General features: G+C 42.0%; 4 non-coding genes across 4 annotated transcripts; 2 read left to right on the top strand and 2 right to left on the bottom strand.

Annotated features, from left to right (window-relative positions):
• Window positions 1-996: 996 nt before the first annotated feature.
• On the top strand, window positions 997-1077 carry trnas-uga (transfer RNA serine (anticodon UGA)). The gene has a single exon. It is a non-coding gene; the product is annotated as a tRNA-Ser (tRNA).
• Window positions 1078-7278: 6201 nt separating this feature from the next.
• Window positions 7279-7350, bottom strand: trnae-cuc (transfer RNA glutamic acid (anticodon CUC)). Its single transcript has one exon. It is a non-coding gene; the product is annotated as a tRNA-Glu (tRNA).
• Window positions 7351-10270: 2920 nt separating this feature from the next.
• On the top strand, window positions 10271-10342 carry trnag-ucc (transfer RNA glycine (anticodon UCC)). The gene has a single exon. It is a non-coding gene; the product is annotated as a tRNA-Gly (tRNA).
• Window positions 10343-10630: 288 nt separating this feature from the next.
• trnal-aag (transfer RNA leucine (anticodon AAG)) lies at window positions 10631-10712 on the bottom strand. Its single transcript has one exon. It is a non-coding gene; the product is annotated as a tRNA-Leu (tRNA).
• Window positions 10713-11739: the final 1027 nt, after the last annotated feature.

Here is an 11739-nt window from a genome sequence, read left to right as displayed (position 1 = left end):
TTCATAATAAGATCTCCATTGCCTCTCAGAGTATATGACTTCTGTTATTTGTCATCTGTGTGTTTCCTCCTTTATGGAGACAACTGGGCTTGTTATGACTCCACACCATTTCCTTGAAGAATAGATGACGTGGAGCCTGACAGAAACGTATCTAAAGTGTCACTCTGTAACTCTGTTCATTGTGAAAGCTGTTCTTGTCATCAAATTGTTTTCTCGAGAAACAATTAAACCTTTTCACCGAATACCAAAACCTGTAATTCAGTTTTTAAATGTAAATGTAAATGTGCTGTATTTATATAGCGCTTTTCCATCTTAACAACTGCTCAAAGCGCTTTTACATCTACAGGTAACATTCACCATTCAACACACATTCATACACTGTGGCCGGGCTGCCATACAAGGTGCCACCTGCTCATCAGATAAACATTCACGCACATTCACACTGCCGATGCGCAGCACCGGGGGAAACTCGGGGTTCAGTGTCTTGCCCAAGGACACTTTGACAATGACTGCAGGGCAGGGATCGAACCACAACCTTCCAATTGGCAGGCAACCACTCTACCACTGAGCCACAGCCGCCCTTTTTTCTTGTTATGTCTCCGCCAATAAGTAATATACCATGTCTCAGAAAAACGGTAGCTGTCAAAGTGGATTTGAACCCACACCTCCAGTGGAGGCTGCGACCTGAACGCAGCGCCTTGGACCGCTCGGCTCCTGACTGATCCAGCAGATTTTCAGTAGGACCTGTTTAAAAAATTATAATATAGTAAATTAAACATGTCACTATATAGTAGGTTCTCAGTCATCCATGTCATAGTTAACTAGGGAAGTTTTCTCAACTGTCCTATGTCCAAATCCTATGGTGGGAATCAAGATCCACCACTGTCACGTAAACACACGGTAGCAAAGTTTATGCAGTTTTTTTAATTTTACTCGTGTTTTTTTTTCGTGAGTCAGTGTAAATATAGTGCAAATCAGTATTACACTGCTTTTCAGGTTGTTGTGGCCGAGTGTTAAGGCGATGGACTTGAAATCCATTGGGGTCTCCCCTCGCAGGTTCGAATCCTGCCAGCAACGAGAGGCGCTCTTTAATTGTGGTCACACATCTCATTATGACAACGGCAGATGTGCCTTCATGGATAACATATAATCAAATAGTTACTGGAAGCCGCTGATGCATCTCTGAGCATTTATTTTCATTCTCAATGCACAGATGTGTTGCAGTTGATATGGCTTTGGTTCCCAGCCAGTAACTTTCTTGAGTGACGTTACTTGCTTTATTTCGTCAAGAAGTAACCAGAAAGGTTACTCTCCAAACCCGGTTGATAAAACATTAGATCACTGTTATATCGCACAAATAAGGGAACATAACAATCAATCAAGCTGCCTCCATGAGGATCCCCAGACATAGACATGTTCCACCACCCGCAATTAAGCCTGTCTCCTCAGCTTCTAGACGCCGCTGCATCACCTCGCATCTGCGTTTGTGACAGTTTCTCACAGTTAGCAAAGCTCACATAAAGCAAATGCTTGTGGCTTAAAGATCAAGTTGTCGCTCATAAAACACAATAGGTCAGCGCAGTCGCTATAACTGAAGGATGTGGTTCAAGTCCACCCAAAGACGATTGTTGCTTAAATAACCTGGAGTTAGCCAACTCTAGGATCTATGAGCTCAAAGATAACCCAAGTGCCTTTTATCAGAAGGTACAGTTCTGCAAGCCATGTACATTGATCTTTGCAGTCATTGGTATGCAGGTCACTTGATGTAATAAGCAAATACATAAGGCCCCACCCAACAGTTTAGTGATAGGTGCGTGCAACTGTATGTAAATGATCAGCTTCCCCATTTCTGAGTAACAGGAAAATAGCCTGATAAGCATACATAAATATAATAATACATTTTATTTAAAAGACGCTTTCATGGCACTCAAGGACGCCGCACAGGGAATTCATAAATAAGAACAGCAAAACAAATACTATACAACAGCAAAACAAATACTATACAACAGCAAACAATACTATACAGCAAAACAAAAACAAACTATACAACAGCAAAAAAATACTATACAACAGAAAAACAAATACTATACAGCAAAACAAATACTATACAACAGAAAAGGCGGAGCAACAGACATTTATGGAATAGGCAGTTATAAACAGATGTGTTTTTAGTTGTGATTTGAAATGGGGGAATGAATCAATGTTTCTGATTGGGGGGTAGTGAGTTCCAGAGACGGAGCAGAGCGGCTAAATGCTCTGCCCCCCATGGTGGTGAGACGGGCGGGGGGGACAGACAGGTTTATGGAGGAAGGATCTGAGGGAGCGGAAGGAGTGGGACGCTGGAGGAGATCAGACAAATATGGGGGGGCGGGTTGTGGATGGCCTTGAATGCTAATAGAAGGATTTTGAATTTGATACGGAACTGGACCGGGAGCCAGTGGAGCTGTTGGAGGACAGGAGTGATGTGGTGATGGAGGGGTTCGAGTTATGATGCGGGCAGCTGAATTCTGGACCAATTGAAGTTTGTGGAGGGATTTGTGAGCGAGACCGAAGAGGAGAGAGTTGCAAAAATCGAGACGGGAAGTGACGAGACTGTGGACAAGAATTGCAGCAGTGTGGGGGTAAGGGAGGGCGGAGGCGATTGATGTTACGTAGGTGGAAGTAGGCAGACCGGTAATGTTATTGACATGGGGTTGAAAGGATAATGTGCTGTCAAGGATGACACCCAGACTCTTAACCTTGGGGGAGGGTGAGACGGAGCGGTTTGTCAATTGTGAGAGAAAAACCGTCTGTTTTGGAAAGAGTGGCTTTGGTGCCAATGAGGAGAACCTCGTTTTATTACTGTTTAATTTGAGGAAGTTTTGGGTGAGCCAGATTTTTATTTCAGAGATGCAATCCGTAAGGGAGTGGGCGGGAGAGTGGACGAGGGTTTGGTGGAGAGGTAGAGCTGGGTGTCATCGGCGTAACAGTGGAAGTGAATGTTAAATTTGCGGAAGATATTGCCGAGGGGAAGCAGTAAATGATGAAGAGTAGGGGCCCCAAAACAGAGCCCTGGGCACACCTGAAGTGACGGAGGAGGGAATGGATTCACAGGACTTGAGTTGAATGAACTGTGTGCGACCAGAGAGTAAGATGTGAACCAGTCTAACGGAGTGTGGGTGATGCCAATGGAAGATAGCCTATTGAGGAGGGTGGTGTGACAGATGGTGTCAAATGCTGCACTCAGGTCGAGGAGGATGAGGATGGTGAGGAGTCCAGAATCAGCTGCCATGAGGAGGTCGTTGGTGATTTTGATGAGTGCTGTTTCAGTGCTATGGAGGGGGCGGAAACCGGACTGGAACTGTTCATACAGGTTATTGTGGGATAGGTGAGAATGGAGTTGAGAGCAACTGTTTTTTCAAGAATTTGGAGAGGAAGGGAAGATTGGAAATAGGACGGAAGTTGTTGAAGTTGGATGGGTCGGCACCAGTTTTTTTCAAATAGGGGTGATGGCAGCAGTTTTGAAGGATGTAGGGACGGTTCCAGTGGTAAGGGAGGAGTGGATGATAGCAGAGATGAGGGGGACAAGGGAGGGAAGACAGGCTTTAACAAGTTGGGTGGGAGGGGATCAAGTTTACAAGTAGATGGCTTGGAATTCCGGGTGAGTTCTGTGATTTCTGAAATAGTGGGGAGACGGAAGGAGGAGAATGAGTGTTGGATGAATGAAGGTTATCTGAGATGCTGAGGTGAGGGATTGATCCAAGATGCTGGTGGATGTTCTTGATTTTTTCTGTGAAAAAGGACATTACCGAGTTGCAGAAGGAGGTAGTGTACAAATGGGGAGGGAGAGTCCAGGGTTGGGTGACATTGTTAAGTAAGGAGAACAGTGACTTGGAGTTTCCTTTGTTGGCCGTGATTATTGTGGAGTAGTAGTGGGATTTGGTGCTGGCAATAGAGTCCTTGTAACGTAGGATGTGGTTGTTGTACATTTCTTTGTGAATAGTGAGACCAGTTTTTTCTATGGAGACGTTCAAGTTGCCGACCTTTGGCTTTCATGAGACGCAGATCGGGGGTGAACCAAGGGGCGGAGACGGAGAAAGAAAAGATCTGCTTTTTCAACGGTGCAAGAGAATTGAGAATATTATGGAGTCCAGTGTTGTAATGAGAGACCAGATCATCGGGGGGGAGAGATTGTGAGTGTCAGGAAGGCGGGAGGAGTGGATAGTTGAAGTGAGGGTGGCGGGTTGATATTCTTTATGTTCCGAAATGAAATAAGGCGTGGTATTTTTTGAGATGGAGAGACTGAGTTTCACTGTAAATGTGAGGAGAAAATGGTCAGTTATGGAGAGTTCATCTGCTGTAAGGTCAGATGGGTGACACCAGAGCAGCAGATTAAGTCCAGAATATGTCCTTTGGAGTGTGTCGGAAAAGTGGTATGTTGCTGACATCCAAAACTGTCTAAGCAGGAGGTGAAGTCTTTGGTGAGAGGCAGGTTTATTGTCCATGTGGATATTGAAATCGCCCAGCAGTATTATATTTGGTGAGAGAGAGGATAAGTGGGTAAGGAAAGCAGCAAAGTCATTTAAAAAATCACTATTCGGTTTAGGGGGGCGGTAGACAGTAGCAATGATGGTTGGAGTGGGACCAGCTCACCTCAAAAAGCCATAAAGCAAATGTTTGTGGCTTAAAGATCGAGCTCGCGCTCATAAAACATCAGACAGGCGCAGTCTCTGTGGCGCAATAGGTCAGCGCAGTCGGCTATTAACCGAAAGGACGGTGGTTCAAGTCCACCCGGGATGTTTGTTGCTTAAATAATCTGTAGTGAGCCAACTCTGGGATTTATCCTTCTTCAGGAGACCATAGAGCAGCCTGAAGATAACCCAAGTGGCCTTATGTCTATCAGAAGATACAGTTCTGGAAGCCATGTACATATTAATCTTTACAGTCATCAGAGATGGGAAGTAACGAAGTACAAATACTTCGTTAACAAAATAACAAAGTACAAACGCTTCATTACTCTACTCAAGTAGATTTATCGGATATTTTTACTTTACTCTTTTATTTTTTTGGCGACTTTTTACTTTTACTCCTTACATTTACCACAATATCGGTACTTTCTACTCCCTACATTTACAAAATTGGCTTGTTACTTTAGTTTTGTACTAAAGGTCGTCTATCAGTGTGATTTGCAGTCCATGTTGGAGAATAGCGCGGACACGCGCCTCACACCACGAGCAGGCGCGCACGGCACACAGAGACAAAAGTGAGAGAAAAGAAAAAGAGACTAGCTGTCTGGAGGATAACCAGTTGAGATCGTGTGTGTGTCTTTGAGAACTGTAAGTCATATACTGATGTTGTCAGTTCATGTAAGCCTGTTGTTGTGTTGGTCTGTAGTTCTGGTACATTTTAAAAGTTAGCTTGTTTACGTTCTTCTACTGTTGGCTAGGTTACACCTGGCTGTTGATTCGATATAATGGCGATTGTTGAACGTCCTGGCTCATTAAGATAATGTAATTAGTAGTTGGTTTATTGTTATTATTTACTAGCATATATGATTCCTATACATTGTGTATGGTAGCCTTTACAATGTTGTTTATTTCATTTATTACCACACACACATTCATAGCAGAGCTGCCCCCCCCCCCATGTTTATACTGATGATTGATTGTAATAAATCAACAGAGAGAAGTTGTCTCCATCTGTGTTTTAACAGACACACCTGGGCCGAAGTTGGAAACCACAATTAGCTTTAAATCCAGTTCTAATCTAGTCCTCACTAAATTTCAAATAATTTCCCTGGAGTTACCATTACAAAATTTAATCTAATTAAATTGGAACATACACAGACTTCTCACAAAATCACACTTGAATTCATATCTTGCTACTCGGTCAGAATCTTATTAACCTGGAGTCCCAGTCTCTGTCAATATAAATAGCTATATGTTTTATATATGTTTTAGGCCTATTGGCAGACGGCCATTTAAAATGTAGGCAATGGCATATAAAGATAAAGAATAGAGTCTTTTCTCCATGTCTACTGTAGTTTCTCAGTGTGCTCTCTAGTAACATGTGTCTGGTCCAGGGAGCTTTGTCATTCATAAGGCTACTTTTACTTTTATTTTAATTAAATTGCTAAGCCTGTACTTTGGTACTTTTACTTGAGTAAAGAAGTTAAATCAGTACTTCTACTTTTACCAGAGTATTTGTTAACACAATTATCTCTTCTTCTACTTGAGCACGGGCAGTGAGTACTTTTGCCATCTCTGACGGCCTCTGTATTGTTCTGTTTAGAGTATGTATATATTGTGTGTATAGACTAGTGTGTATATTTTTTTTGTTTGGTTGTTTTGTGTTTTGTGTGTAAGCACAGTGTGAGCAACAATGCTCCAAAGAAAAATTCCTCGTATGTGTCCTCATACCTGGCGAATAAAGCTGATTCTGATTCTGATTCTGATTCTGGTATGCAGGTCACTTGATGTAATCCAAGCAAATACATAAGCCCCCCCCAACAGTTTTGTGATACATGGCGTGTAACTGTATGTCAATGATCAAGCTTGTTGCTGTGACCAAGAAACCACCAGCACAATGATTGATACATCATCAGTTCCCAAATTGTCTTGGATGCTAAATATTTGAATTCAAAGTCAGAATCCAGTTGACATGTAAGAAAAATACAATGCACGTCCAGCTTCTACATTTCCGCATGAGGCAGCTTCCCCAATTTCTGAGTAACAGGAAAACAGCCTGATAAGCATACATGTGCAGCGCAACCTCAAAAAGCCAAAAAGCAAATGCTTGTGGCTTAAAGATCGAGCTCCCGCTCATAATACATCAGACAGGCGCAGTCTCTGTGGCGCAATAGGTCAGCGCAGTCGGCTGTTAACTGAAAGGATGGTGGTTCAAGTCCACCCAGGGACGTTTGATGCTTAAATAACCTGGAGTAAGCCGACTCTAGGGTTTATCATTCTGCAGGTGAATATAGAGCAGCCCAAAGATAACCCAAGTGGCCTTACCTTTATCTAAAGGTACATTTCTGAAAACCATGTACTGTACATATTGATCTTTACGGTCATTGGTATGCAGGTCACTTGATGTAATACAAGCAAATACATAAGGCCAGACAGAGACAAAAAGTGAGAGAAAAGAAAAAGAGACTAGCTGTCTAAAGGATAACCAGTTGAGATTGTGTGCGTCTTTGAGAACTGTAAGTCATATAACTGATGTTGTCAGTTCATTTAAACTAATGAGGAAGAATTTATTCTTTCAAACATCACACCTGAGTCTCTCAAGTCCTGACCATTCCCTGACCGGGAATCGAACCCGGGCCGCGGCGGTGAGAGCGCCGAATCCTAGCCACTAGACCATCAGGGAGTCATATCTTTTAAATTTATCTTTGTAGATGTGAGTTTTCTTTTCACTTACTGGAATAACTCATATTGTTTTAGGCGAGGAATGGCGCCTGGCTAGAGCTTCAGAAGGAAGGACATGACAGATTACACATCTGTCACATAGTCAGTTAGTATTCTTAAATACCAAGTCTCTTGCTATTCCTTGACTAGTCGGCCACCCCTGCTTTGCATCGCTCCAGGTATGTAGAAAAAAAATCTGTTATGCACCTTTGCATTGCACTAAAATGTCAAAATTTGGACCTGAATCCAACAATAACATTACTTGACACTCCCATACATTGGTTTTCAGTTAAAATGTTGGTTAGGGGTTTAGTTACTGCTTGAAAAAATGAAAAGAATTGTTATTGAGATGGAGGCAGATGAAGTGTTTATGACCCATCAATGATGACAAAAGGATACATCCACTGTCGGGGTCTGATTTAAAGGAAATGGTACTCTTTAAAACGTTAAACTAATGAGGGAGAATTTGACAAATCAACCAAAAACTTACTCTTTTAAATCTGTATCTGTCAAGTCCTGACCATTCCCTGACCGGAATTGAACCCCGGCCGCAACGGTGAGGGCGCCAAATCCTAGCCATTAGACCATGAGGGAGTTACATCTATCAAATTTAATTTAACATATTGTTGGTTATATTGTTTTAGGCAAGAAATGGCGCATGGTTAGAGATTTAGAAGGCAGTGGTGCAAAATGCAAAACTGCCTGTTTCGATTTAATTACATGGTAATAATACCAAAACAGAGGTGTAGTGATTACTTGGAAATGCTTCCGGTAGTTTCTGAAATAAAAACCATGAATCAGTGGTGGAAAATGCAAAACTACCTGTTTCTATTTTATTACGTAGTAATATTACAATGACAGAGGTGTAGTGATTACCTGGAATGCTTCTGGTAGTTACTGTCAAACAACCATGAATCAGTGGTGGAAAATGCAAAACTGCTTGTTTCAATTTTATTACATGGTAATATTAGAATAACAGAGGTGCAGAGATTAGAGGTGCAGAGATTACCTGGAAATACTTACCATGAAATATGTCTTGTCCTTCACGTACGTAACGCTGTGTAATCTGACCAACAGCTAAACACCTTCCACCATCAAGCACTGGCGACCGGGATCCTTGTAACACGTTTATTTGAGTTACAAGGGTGAAACTGGGAGAAAACACAATGACCAGTTACTTAGATAGTAATGAGTCACAGATATTAAACAAAGATAATTGTAAAAACAATATAACTACACAACAGGCTAGCAAAAATGTAAGATGAAATAAAGAAACACGTAATGTATTGTTATACAGTGTACGTAGTATAACCTATGTTGGGTATCTAAATAAACTAAGATATACTTACATGAGGCATTACCCAAGATAAAAGTGGCAAACTAGCTTACTGAAGTATACCGTCAGATAGGGCTGAACAATATTGTGTTTTAGCATTGACATCGCGATGTGCGCATGCGTGAAAGTCACATTGCAGGACGTTACGATGTTGACGTTAATACTTTTTTGCTGCTTGATAGAAAAGTAACCTTTCACCGTTTCTCCTTTACATGATTATTACCATCCGACCATTCCCTTTAAGACAGGTAGCCATGTGAGCAACGTGTGGATGTGACGTTATTGTTATGGGAAGTGAGGCTCTTCGTGTGTAGAAAAGTACCGGAGGCAGCAGCTGCCGCTGATACAGTGATGTCATAGTTTTCATGGGTAGTCAGGGACGCTACAGTAGTCAGTGTTTTATGTTCTCTACAAATACAAACTAAATCCCCCGATTAAGGCAACATAATCACAACGTCTCCCGGACATTTCCCACCGCAGAAAGCTGCTATCATCCAAGCTAAAGCTAATATAGTTAGCTTAAAGAAACCAGCAGAAAGCTGCTACCAGCCAGGCTAAAGCTAATATAGTTAGCCCAAAGAAACAAGCAGAAAGTTGCTACCAGCCAGGCTCAAGCTAATACAGTTAGCCCAGAGAAAAAAGCAGAAAGTTGCTACCAAACAGGCTAAAATTAATACAGTTAGCCCAAAGAAACAAGCAGAAAGCTGTTACCAGCCAGGCTAAAGCTAATATAGTTTGCCCCAAAAAACAAGCGGAAAGCTGCTACTAGCCAGGCTGAAGCTAATATAGTTAGCTTAAAGAAACCAGCAGAAAGCTGCTACCAGCCGGTCTAAAGCTAATATAGTTAGCTTCAAGAAACAAGCAGAAAGCTGCTACCAGCCAGGCTAAAGCTAATATAGTCAGCCTGAAGAACCAAGCACAAAGCTGCTACCAGCCGGTCTAAAGCTAATATAGTTATCCTAAAGAAACAAGCGTTCCGTCTGTCCCAACTAACGTTTTGGTTCGGAGCCGCGACACTGGAAACGTAACACTAATCTACTATAGATGGCTGTGTCTGAACGTCATTTCCACTGACTGAACTGTTCTTGGATACACGGTTTGTTTCTAGTGTGCATGACGTGCAGGTCTGATCAATTTGTCAAACTATCGAGCTGACCCCGCTAGTCAACCACAACCTTAAATTTAGAGGAAGCAACATGCAGTCACTGTCATTCACGTTAACCTGGATTGATTATTATATGAATACAATGGTGTCATGCTAGTCAACCAGCATATTTCTACCTAATGTCCCTCTCCAAAATCACTTCAGAAGAGTAATGTTAGTCACAGTGCTTACTTGCTTTGGTGTTTGTAAAGCATTAAAGTCTATCCCCAGATGACTCTGTCTTAGTTATGTAGCATGAAAGCTAGCATAAGCTTACTAGCATCCAGCCCGCTTCTAAATACAATAAAAAACTCTGGAAAAGACTGCTCCTTCGAGCCAGATTTGAACATGTCTCAATGCCCAAATGTATTACAAGATTTGAAGTGAACTTCACGTTATCCAGCGATGGTGGTATAGTGGTGAGCATAGCTGCCTTCCAAGCAGTTGACCTGGGTTCGATTCCCAGCCATCGCAGTAACTGTTTTTGGGTTGTGGTACATTCTTTTTTTACAAGAAGTCAGCAGAAAGGTCACTTGCCCAACCTGGTTTGATAAAATCTCTTTGAGCAGCATGATTATGGCCAAAATGATAATGACTTTGATCAATATGGAGATCACGATTAATTATCACAATTATTTGTTGATTTTCTAATCTCAGCAAAGTTATTGATGGAGGATTCTAGTTACTTCACCAAGTTCAGGCCAAATGCCACAGCTGTAAGACATCACATTGGTTGGCTTCCAGCTATGTAATATATGCAAATGGCAGTGGTGGGATTTGAACCCACACCTCCAGAGAGACTGAAGCCTTAATCCAGCGCCTTAGACCACTCGGCCACACTACCTGCAATTATCAAATTTCCACATCATGACAAACACAGGCCCCGTAATCAACGTTATGCTTGTTAATGTTATTGGAAAGCTTTATGTAATACAAGCAAATACGGCCCCATCCAACAGTTTTGAGATATGTGGCGGGCAACTGTATGTCAATGATCAAGCTTGTTGCTGTGACCAAGAAACCACCAGCAAAATGACTGATGCATCATCAGTTTAAAATTTTCTTGGATGCCAAATATTTGAATTCAAAGTCAGAATCCATTTGAGATGTAAGAACAATACAATGCACGTCCAGCTTCTACATTTCCGCATGAGTCAGCTTCCCCAATTTCTAAGGAAATATAAACAGAAAATAGCCTGATAAGCATACATGTGCAGCTCAACCTCAAAAAGCCATAAAGCAAATGCTTGTGGCTTAAAGATCGAACTCCCGCTCATTACACATCAGACAGGCGTAGTCTCTGTGGCGCAATAAGTCAGCGCAGTCGGCTATTAGCTTAAAGGATGGTGGTTCAAGTCCACCCAGGATGTGTGTGCTTTGATAACCTGAATTGTGTGCCAACTCTGGGATTTTTCCTCCAGCTGAAGACCATAGAGCAGCCCAAAGATCACCCAAGTGGCCTTCAGAAACCATGTAAATATAAAACTTTGTGGTCATTGGTATGCAGGTCACTTGATGTAATACAAGCAAATACTGAGGCTCCACCCAACAGTTTTGTGATGTCTGGCGTGTGCAGTAACAAAACATCAAGTGCATCCAGGACCTGCCTGGTGTGCAGCTTCATACAGAGACGGGTAATATCAAGAAGGGGGGTGTTGTCCTGACCAAGTATCGCTGTGCCAGAGGGTCCACGTCTCTGGAATCATTTCATTGCCACCTGAACAAGTTCATTCTATCTAAATAGTATGTGTTTCATGATTGTACTTTTTTTTTGAATGGTAAATGGACATATTTTAAAGAATAATTTTAGAACTGTGCTGGAATTTGCAATAAAAAACCTGACCTTTCCCATTTTGACAAACTGTTTTGAT

The sequence above is a fragment of the Etheostoma spectabile genome, unplaced genomic scaffold (genome assembly GCF_008692095.1).
Source record: "Etheostoma spectabile isolate EspeVRDwgs_2016 unplaced genomic scaffold, UIUC_Espe_1.0 scaffold00004571, whole genome shotgun sequence".
Taxonomy (NCBI): Eukaryota; Metazoa; Chordata; class Actinopteri; order Perciformes; family Percidae; genus Etheostoma; species Etheostoma spectabile.
The sequence above is the reverse complement of the archived record's forward strand: the minus strand, read 5'-3'. Positions and strand labels throughout refer to the sequence as shown.